Consider the following 11,410-nt stretch of genomic DNA (forward strand, 5'->3'; position numbering starts at 1 on the left):
CATGCTTCCCATCTCCCTGGGCAGATGAAGCTGATTATGAAGTGACGTTGGATGAAGCAGCATCTTTCTTCAAGAAGACAACTGCAACCACTGATAATTTTTGCATTTGAGCGGAAAAAAGGCAATGAGTGGAGGCTGGTGCTGTACTGAAGGTTCCAAGAACAGAGCAAGAAAAGCCAAGGGTAGATGTTGTTGCTAATTTGCTTCCAACAGCTTTCTTTAGGAGAGTAGCTTTGTGCTGTTCGGCATGCGATTCGATTCTCTGGTGAAAATCCTCCTGTTTATATGTACAGGGGGGTGGAGGTGGATGGGCTAGATGTGACGAAATTGTTGAACTTTTCGTAAAGCAGCTGCCTGGTTCAATGTATTACTTTTTGGTGCTTTCAAAATTATAATGAACCGCTAAGCGAATTGAGCCAGTGTGACTGTTACAAGACTGTAAATACCACATGAAGGCAGCAGGTGATTTTTTTCTCCCCACCTGAATTTCTTTAAGTTTACAAAAACCAGAAACATAAATTTTTAGTCCTCAACTTGCTTAATCTTCATGCTTTAGTACAAAAGAAAACGATTCCAGTAGTGGTTACGAGCTGTATGGTTTAGTTGTCTTGGGTAAGTGCAGCAATGTGTTTAATGTCTGGTTTCATTCATGCTAGCTACCCACTACATAATTCTAAACTTACTGATGTGTTTGTTAGCATACAAAATGTTTAATAAACAAGTGCCATTGGTATTGTAAATTATCTGATGCCATAATGCTGTCAGGACATGCACTCACTAGACCTTTTTATATTTTCCATACTAGTGTAATGCAAAAGTTGCACATGCAGACTTACAAGGAGTATTGAACAACCCAAATGGCATCGCAGACAAACAAAAGCAAGGTTTGGGGTGCTGTGCAGACAAAGTTGCTTTGGGGAATGCAAAATGTAAATCTTGAAGACACAGGCTTACACAAAACTGCGAGCATCAAGCATGCTTTTTATCTTAATGTTACATATATATGAAACACAAAGAAACTTGTTGGACATATAGGAAAGAAAGTATAAAAACATCACAAGATGGTGTAGAAATTTTGTTCTATCTTTTAGCAGAATACAGCATGCATAAAGCTCAAAGCAGCAGGACGAATGAATGGAAATTAGTTTGTACGATATTTCTGTCTAGTGACAAGCTCGTATTTCAAGTATTATGAATCGCTGACTGGCCCAACCAGCCATTCTGATTGGTATATGTGAGTGGGTGTGCTTGTCAAGTTATGAACCTACAAAAAAAGAAATACTTGTTTTAATAGAGACATTTGGCTGAAGGCTAACATATACGCAATAAAAGTAAGCAGCAATCAATAAACACATAATGCTCAGATGCACCAGCATCGTAAATAAATGTATAAAATTGATTATGCAAATGTTTTGCACTACAGGATTGATTGTTCTCATTTGATCTCTTTGTGGACTGGTGGCAGCTTGATCCATTCACTCATTCATGTAAAGAAAGCACTTCAATGTTTTAGTGACCTCATTCATCTTCTAGCTACAGGGCACGCATATGAGTCTGTATTCGGGAAAAGCTGGTTGTATATAAGGGGAGAAAACATTAAAAGTGAAAAAAGACCAAAGCATAGTACAGGACATAACAGTAGCACAGTAAAATGCACCAACCATAGGCTATTGAGGGCAATCCTTGCCATCAACTTGAAGAAAACAAAACACAGAGGAAACCATAACTAGACCAATTTATATATCAGCAATCGAAGTTGGACATAAAAAATAAGCAACATCTTTCGAACCACAAAACTCTGCACAAAGAAATAGCAGATAAATGTATTGCCATAAGTAAATAGAATGCACTCATCTGTTAAATCTGATCAATAGATATAAGCCGCTTGACATACCAAATTATATATAAAACTGGAAAAAAGTGACAGCTCTGACATAGCTACAAAGTAATTCCTTTTTTATGAAAGACCAAAATGCATACAGTGGAAGATAAACAAGGCAACATTAATAGTTAACTGAATGACATGGAAAAAAAATGACAGAAGACTTGCACTCTGAAATGTCCATTTCAAGGAGAAGTCATTCATTTCCAATGCAATCAAAGCAGAACAGTAAAGTTTCACGATGTTTGGGGTTTAACTTTTCGAACAGTAAAGTTGTATGTGTGACTATCACTTAGTTTACAAAGACCACACAAGGTGCCTCATGGAAAAGGAGCTGGACAAGACTGCGTGGCACAGAGTTTCTTATAATAATACCTAGAGAGGTATCTGGCGCTGCGATCATGTACCCTCATGGGAATCATGGGAAGTGCAGGCTTCGGATTGGATCGGGTTAGCCAGTGAACTATGTGGGGTCTCGATATGGCAAGCGTGCATCACGCCGCGCTCTTGGAGTGAACGAACACAGAAGATGCGGTCGGTACAAACCAAATAACATACATACATTCATTTAACTAATTTTTAACGACGATATCGTCTGCCGATATGATACATAACTCGTTATGTAATACGTTAGGACATCGTTACACAATAACACGACACACACCCAAGGCGGCGGCGCCAGCGCTTGACTTACTACACGGGCCCCTGGCATCGCAGCACGCGGTGTCATGCACCGAGGACCCACGCTAGAGACAACCGTTCGCAGCAACCGCCACGCGCAGAAGAGGCTTGCTCAACTCTCGCCCGCCACCAAGGCCTGCCTTCCGCCAGGGGTCACTGCTGGCGCTACCACTATACCAACAGCGGTACTGGATGGATGGATTGATGTGGCTGTACCCTTTAGATCGGGTGGCGGCTAACGCCACCTAGCCGTAATACTTAGTGAACCACCAACTAGATTTATCTCAAAGCGAACACAACGCCATCTATCGCCCGGCGGTTGTCACCACCGAAATATGGCTTCTGTGCGAGACACGTGCGCTACGCGGGCAAACAACCTTACAGAAGGTGTCGGCACCCCCCACATTTCCTAAACCTTAATTAAAACCATATTCCGAAAAAACAAAGCGATTAGCTACACAAGCTTTAACAAAAAAATGACATCTCATGTGTATTCATAATGTCCTTGCACCACGACACCGCCGCCGGTCGACACTGCTGCACTGTCCGGCTTGACGTCACCTCAGTACCGGTCCCGCAACAGCAAGGTTGCCATCGGCGTGATGATCCGTCACTCATGCAGACATGTATTCCTATTGCGACCAGCACTCACGAGGGCGCCGAACTGCAGGCAGTTGCGCAGGTCCCAGGCATCGCGTTCACCCGACCTTACGACCACATTCCTGGCCAGCAGCGCTTTATATGCGCAGAACACAGCCAGCCGCGGGCCACACCCCGCTGCGTACATTCCAAACACTCGACAGAAACAATAGAGCAAGGCTTAAGGAAGAGAGCTTCGAGCCTTTCGCCCACGTGGTACAATGGTCAGTACTGCTAGCTAAACATCGGCGGTGGCCAAGACGCTCATGAAAATAAAACACATCACTTTCCCTAACTTGTGCATCACAAGATAGAAAAAAGTAAGGGAAGCAGAACGCAACACCTCAACGCCACGATCCACCTAGTTGTGCCACGTGCGACAGTTGGCTGAGCAGAGCCTAAGGCCTAATGAGTCACTCGACAACAACCGGCATCCACCCAGCGTCCAGCCTAGGCGCAGAAGACGCAGCCGCGAGGAGACATCCACTATGAGAGGTGGCCCTATAGCTCGCCACACACAGGAGCTTACCGAGCGATCGGCGTCCACCGCCCCGGGTGTTGTCACGACGCCCGGCGACGAGCCGCAATACAAGTCAGCGACGCCCAGATTCCTGAGCCCAAAGAGATAGAAGAAGCTATTTACAGAAAATAGGACCTCCCACGAGGCTTCCGTACTCGCTAACTTCGGGTCTGGCTTACAAACCACGTGCTGAAGGCCTTGCTCACCCCAGGTTGCAGACCGCATGGCTCTCGTCCCAATTCAACAACCGTTTTGAAAACTAACGCAGACGAGAAAAAAAAAACACTTGCGAGCAGAAAAAAATAAAAACTCAAACTGCCGACAAGTTCAAACATGCCACAAAACCAATCTCCTCGCTTATCAACAAAGCACACCGCCGATGCTAGCAACGAGAAGTCCCCCCTAGGCCTACTCCACCCCGGCTCTAACCAACGTCTCCTCTAAAAAGATGCCTGAGGAATGGCTCGCGCTCCCAGCGTAGTTGGCCTGCCTTCAGTTTTGAGCAAGTGCCGCGCGGTGGCGCTCGCGAATGACACTATTATTCAAGGTCGTGCAAGGTTGTGCAAGGTCGGTTGGTGCAGGAAGAGCGCGCAACGAGAGATCAGTTTCTCTTCATTTCTTTGTGTTTGTGAATACCATTATTATTTTTTCTCTCGTAATGAATAATTAGCGTAGCGAGTATTGTAGATGTTGGACACGGGAAACGTTGTAGTGACGTTGACCACGTGAACGGGGTAGGCGGCTGGTTTGAAGAAGTTCGGGGCGCCCGGATAGTTGTGAAACAGCTAGAGCCGAACAAGAAGGGGACCTAGTGAGAGGCTACTAGCGAAATTGAGCACGTATGTGTGCGGTCTAGGTGGCAGCTTACAGTTGTTAAGGTAGGAAAGTTAACGGAGGCGGCTGGATAGCGGGATTAGGGTGAAACGTAGGGCTGTCGGGCGCTCGGTCCGATGGTCGGGCGGGCGATGACTAAGGAGGCTAGGAAAACCACGATCGAGAGTGAGCTGGTGCAGTGCGAAAAATGCAAGCGCTGGTGCTACTTAGATGAGACAGCATTCATGAGTTTGGCCGACGTGCAGAAGGCGAGCTTTGTGTGCAGACTGTGCGAGGCACTGAAAGCGGCCGTGCAGCGCACGGAGGCGAGCATCGAGGGGCTTCAGGGGGAGCTTAGGGCGGAATGGGAGCAGAGGATAGAACTCCAAAAACAGCTCGGAGCGTCGCGTGTGCAGGAGGAGGCTACCGCCAGCCTATTAGAGCAAATGAAGGGCGACCTTCGAAAAGAACGGGAAGGGCGGACCAAGCTCGAGCAGCAGGTAAAGGAGCTGATGACGCTTTTCTCCGGCCCCGAGCGGGGTGACACGGAAGGCATGGGTAGCGGAGAAGGTGACAGGCGGGAAGGAACAGGTGAGAAGGGAAGTCAGGGGGCCGCAGTGTCTGGCCACAGCACGGAGGCTCCGAGAACATTTCGCGGGATGTGGGGGCCTCTCCTCACCCCTGCAATGCCGCGTGCTTACCCATCTGACAGTATCTAAAAACGTTGGCCATAGGCCATCAGTTTGGTTGTCTGTGACACTTTCGCATTGCTTTGCCTTGTATGGCATGGGAATCGCTTTATATTTGTGATAAACTTCAGAGCTACTTTTTATGTATAATAAAGCAAAGCAAAATTGGTGTCTTACCTGCTATAGTAGCTCTTTCCGACTTAGGGACGCATTGTTCAGTTCAAAGTCATGACCCCTGTGCTTGGATTTGAATGTCATGCTCACATCATTGCTGCTTTCTGTCACGTTCACTGCTGCGAAGCATCTTTTACCACATCCGATGGTTGACGGTCGCTTCAGCCTTCTTTTCTCTGAAGCTGAGAAAAGAAATGAAACTGAGCAGTTTATTTATAGGCTTAATGTCAAGCATATGCTGGGACAGTGCCAGCTTGAGTGTTACGTATATTTATTTATTACGTATATAAGTTTTCTTACTTAATAGAGCTACTGTGTTTTATAAAATGAAGCAGAAACCTCAGTAGCTCTATATGCAGTACTGTTCTGTTTTGTGGGGTGATTTGTGGAAGGAACTTTAAAAATTGCCAACCTAATAAAGGCTCACACTGCTTCTGTGAAATTGCTTCCACTGGCTTGTACTCAATCATTTAATGGAGTGCTAAACACATGAGGAAAAATAAGCATCTGCCAGTACACAATAAAATGTTTACAGATGTAAATTTTTATATTATTTTTCACTATCATATATCTTTAGATTGGCAGTAATACATTATTGTTTTTTCAAGGATTTATAAACATGTGAAATTTCACTGAACAAAAATAATTTAATCATAGTAACAGTCATAAATGTACAGCAGGAGCTTCATATATAGAGCTTTCACAGTGGAAAGTGGTTGTGACATTTATTTGGTAAAAAGAATAATTACATGAGACGTGGTGATGAGATTTTGTTGCAAAAAAAAAGGGGGGGGTTACATAAAGCACAGATTTTGAGTGCTAAATATAATACAGCATAGTTTAACAAGTGTTTGGGATGAATTGTACTCGAGGGAAATTACATTTTAAATATTTGTATCTGCATATTTTTTTCGAGAGGTATGTACTATGTAAGCGTGATGAAATAAATGGAAATGCAACTATTGTAGCCATTGCGGGTGTATTTAAAAAGGCATTCCTCATGACAAAACCTGCATTTCTGTTTCAGCCTATTTCTTGTGTGGGTATGTGAGCTGTGAAAGGCAACTACATCGACATGACAAATACGCAAAAAAATCTGGAGTTTTTATCTTTTTGCCATCTTTGACTACACAGTCTCATCACCATTGTTCTGTTTGTAGCACTGCCATTGATGGACTGAAGCTAACCTGGCAAAGCCGCAGTGCTGGTATCATGCTTTATTTAGTAGTGTCATTCAACCGTATTTTCTCAACCTTTCTTTCAAATCTATTTCGCCCCTAACAAAGTTAAAAGTCAAAATGTGTTTCAATAATTTTAGTGAAGTCAGCTCACATTCAACACCAAAGGCAGTTGAAAAAGTTTGAGAGGCTTTTTTGCAGGATTGAAGTTTTTCATTCCCAGATATGAGTATAATACCATGACAATCCTGTTCGTGATCAAAATAGTCTGAAATTATCATACATTGATAGTGTTGTGTGAGTTATGTGATGTTGGGTGCATTGGGACCGTGCTGAAGGTGCAGATAGCCCGAGTTTACAGTACTTGTGCCGAAATGCCCTTTCAGTAGTCGAGAGGCATTCTATGAACAAAATCTTAGCATTGTGCAGGTTGTTCACTCTGAAATAATTTTTCAACCATTGGGGGATTTTTTTAGTTGTGCTATGCAATAATAATTGTAATCTGGCCTGCTTGTGTTAATTGATTACATCTCTTAAAATTGAGCTATCATCGCTTTCCCACCAAGAAAACTGCTGCACTATAGCATGCTCACTGATTTTAGTGGTAAAAAGCATTTACACAACAAAGAGCACACAAGAGAGGTGATGCTTATTTTTGTAGGGCTAAAGGTTGCACTGCAACAACTCACAAGTCAGAGCAGTTGTTTCAGTATTGCCCAATACCTTGTGAAGCATAACTGCCGGACTGGTGGCATGTGAAGTAGCACAGTTCTTTTCCTGAGGAGCCGCTTTTCGATTTACTTCCTGCTGCAGTAAAGCAAGCGGCTGTGAGTCTCTTTTTCTACTTTTCCTTTCCATGATGAATTCTATTCATGAAAACACCATAGAACATCATGTGTGCAGCATGTATGAAGCTAAATCTATTGCAATAGTGGCAATTTAGGAAATTTTTTATTTCTTTAATTTCATTTTGGAAATTTTATTAGTTTAACTTGACAGGATTATTAAGAAACAAAGAATACAAATCTCAGTGAGAAGTTTATTTCTTGTATATCTTTGACCTTATATTCTGTGTAATTTGCAAATTTGGTTGCATTGTCCTGATCTCGAAATAGAAAGTGAGCATTATAGCAACTGTAGGCTAATTTGTTCTATTAAATTAAGGTTGACTATCTAGCAACACAGCAGATATTTGTTGATGTTCTGGATAATTTGTATGTTTTTGTATTGGTGGAAAAGACACTCTCACAGGGATAAAAGAAAGAAAGCACAGCACTAGTACTAGAATGACAGATAGTGCATAGTTGTAACTCATGTACTGACATTTCTTCATGCCTATTTTAATTCTGTGATAGCTATATAAATTTTGTGACTTATGTAGCAGCTTCATGTTAACAAGGCCAGTATAAATATAACAAGGCTAGTAATAGCAGCTGTGAGAGTTCATTTATTATATCAACAAATAGTTATCAACGGTCATTCTGAAACTTTGTCACATTGTTTCATTCAACGGTGTAACGCTAGGTTGAAGGGTCATATTTTGTTTTATTTAACTTTTTGGGACAGGGCATCTAGTAGCGTAGTGATGGTATATAAGTAGAACGTAATAAAGTCATGATGACTGCGTGCAAGTTTCAGTTCTTTCCTTACAAGAATCGATGAAACTATTGCATATTCTATTACTAGCTTTTTAGATAAATTGTAAAGCATTGCTATTGAATATATTTCCATTGTCAATTACAATCGCGGGCATTGTTAATTAATTTATTTATTCTAATTACTTATTTATCAATACTGCAATCCTCAAAGAAAGTTTTAGCATAGAGCGTATACATTTGTTAGGTTTGCAAATTGGCAAACACAATAATAATGAAACGGAAAGTATGTACGGGCTTTCAGAAAGTGAAAAAAAAAGACAAAAAAGGCAATTTGCAATAAACAGGCACGAGGGCATCCAATAAAATTGAATAAGCACTGTATTCAAGATGACAAGGCATAGAATAGACACTGCAGTGATTGAAATAAATAGCACCACTACATGCAATACAGTTAGCACAGTTATTATTGGAGCTGTGTAGTAAAAATATTCAAAGATGACTGCGAAACAAGGTCATTATCCAGATTATTCTATTCAGTAATTGTCCTGGGGAAAAATAATATTTGAATGTGTTATTACAGGTGGTGTATAGAGTCAATGTGAGTGCGTGTCTCTGCCTTGTGGCATATCCAGTTAAAAAATGAAGTATGTGCGATACATCAACTTTAAAGTAAGCTTTAACTAATACAAACAATAATTTCTATCTCATTACAGTTTCTGTGTGTTGGAGTTGGGAGGCTGGCTTTTGCTAATAAACATGCTGTTGAAGTACGTCCAAAACCAATATAAATAAATCTGACAGGTCTCCTATGAGTTTTTTCTATTTCGTTGATATTGGTTTTAGTGTGAGGGTACTAAATTATTGATGCCTTATCTAGAGTACGTTGAACAATTGCCTTGAATGCAATAAGGTGAACGGTGGGAGTCGAAAGCTAAATAGCTCGTTTAAGATAAAAGAGTTTGTAATTGCATTAACCTATTACAGTTTTCATATGTCTTGTCCAGTATAGGTAATGCAAAATCCAAAGACCAAAGTAATTGTAGTGTTGTACCTCCTCCAAGAAAACATTATTCGCTGAATATGGGGAATTAAGAGGGTTACGTTTGTGAGAAACTTTGATAAAAACAGTCTTTTTAAAATTAATCAACATCTGTCATTTATTGCAACAACGAATGACCTTATGAAATACATCGCTGAAATTAATTTGGTCTGTCTGGTTTTCTATCTATGTGTACAAGATGCAGTCACCAGCATACGACTTAACATTTACCAGCATACCATGTGAAATATCATTGAGAAATAACAAAAATAGGTGTGGCCTGAGTAGTGAGCCTTGGGGAACACCTGAACCAACCAGTACCATACAGCAACAATGGTTGTTGAAGAAGACGTATTGTTTCTGATTTGAAACATCAGCAGAAATCCAATTTAGAATCTGAGTATTTTTAAGAATGAAATCCAATTTGAACAGCAACCAATTGTGAGAGACCGTATCGAAAACATTCGCGAAATTCATAAAAATTGCATCTACTCGTTTTCCACAATTGATAGCTAGTGCAAAATCGTGTACTGTGGTTACCAACTGAGTACAGGTAAAAAATCATTTCCTAAATCGGTGCCGTGAATCAGATAAAATATTGTGCTCATCTAGGAATTGAGAAATATTCTTATGTATTATATGCTCAAAGAGCTTACAGGAAGTTGAAATTAATGAGATTGAGTGATAGTTATTACATGATGGGGATTTACACTCTTATGTAGAGGCTTCACTTTTGCAGTTACCGAGTCATCTGGAACTTGACCATCTTGCAAAGATTTAGAAAAGATAAATTTCTTGACACTTGAACACCCACTGGGTATAACATTTTAGAAACTCATTCGGTATTCCATCAGGACCTGAAGATGTTTTGACATCAAGTTTCTAAAGCAAATTGAAAATTCTCTCTTCACTCACCACAATATCTGGTAGAGGTGGGTTTGCCACATCAAGTGTTTCCAGCACTCTGTTATTCTTCATAAAAAACGATTTAGAATGATCACTGAAAACATTAGAAATAAGAGAAGAATCACTAGTTTCTACATCGTCAATTTTAAAAACATCAGTGGTCACAGTATTAGGAGAAATCAATCTCCAGAACTTCTTGGTAGACGAACAAGTGTAAAGCGGAAATTGTTCGCCTTAGGAGCAATCTCAGGGTAGTGGTGTTGGGGCTACAGTTGTGTAAGCTAAGGGACTCTGTGATCATATATATTGCCTAATTAACACATGATAGTAGAAACAGAGGTACAAAGATCAACTCTCCTGGAATATCCTCAAGCCGTAATACTGCAAAGGCATTGATTGGAATGATCAAAATATTGAGCTGTGACAATACCTTTAAATCAAATAGTAGATATTCAATTCACTAATTGAACTGTTTACAGAGAACTATTCTAATTGTATTCAAGCGTACGCGAAATAAAAACTGTGCATATTGGTCGGCCCTGCAACGTAATTTCTAAATGACAGCAGCATGAAAACACATTTCTCTGATGTGCACACTGTGCTATTAATGTCTCAAGCATTGGCACATGCCATGAAGGATTGTGTTTTACTTGCTGCATTCAATTATTATGACTAATTTTTTTCTAGACGAGTTTTAGTCACCATGGTGTTCAAATTTTGCCTGCAATCATTTGCATGAGAAGTGTTCACTAATGCGAGCCCGCGCTGTTGACTTCCAGCTGCGCTTAGCCACAAGCTTGACTAGCAGTCTGATTTGTTAGTCTGGTCTCTTACTAATCAGTTCCTCTGACATTCAATCAAAATTCGAAATAAACATTTTTTAAGGGAATGTTAGAGAAAATCTATCGCCAATCTCATGAAATCTAAAAGGATTGCCTGTGCTACCCAACTATTCCTCTGAGTGTGTAAAAGAATGTAAGAAACAATGCATGCTGAGCAATTATATGAAGTGCAATCTCTGTATCACACCTCAAGCAATTTGCATTTGCAAGATGAATGTTTTCTGCTCTAGAATACCTGTAGTCTGCAATCATGTCAATAAGTGTGCATGCTATTTCTTATACGTTTAATCGAGAGCATGTACGAATAACGAGCGCTTTGTCGCTGCTCCTAAATTTCAGAAAATTGCAAATATAATCGTTGTAAACCGCTTGAAATGGTGGCTTCACTCCAGTGCGGAGTCATTATGCCATGAAAGTGCCTTGTAAGGGTAAATTCATACCGCCATGAA

This window comes from Rhipicephalus microplus, chromosome X, assembly GCF_043290135.1.
Source record: "Rhipicephalus microplus isolate Deutch F79 chromosome X, USDA_Rmic, whole genome shotgun sequence".
Taxonomy (NCBI): Eukaryota; Metazoa; Arthropoda; class Arachnida; order Ixodida; family Ixodidae; genus Rhipicephalus; species Rhipicephalus microplus.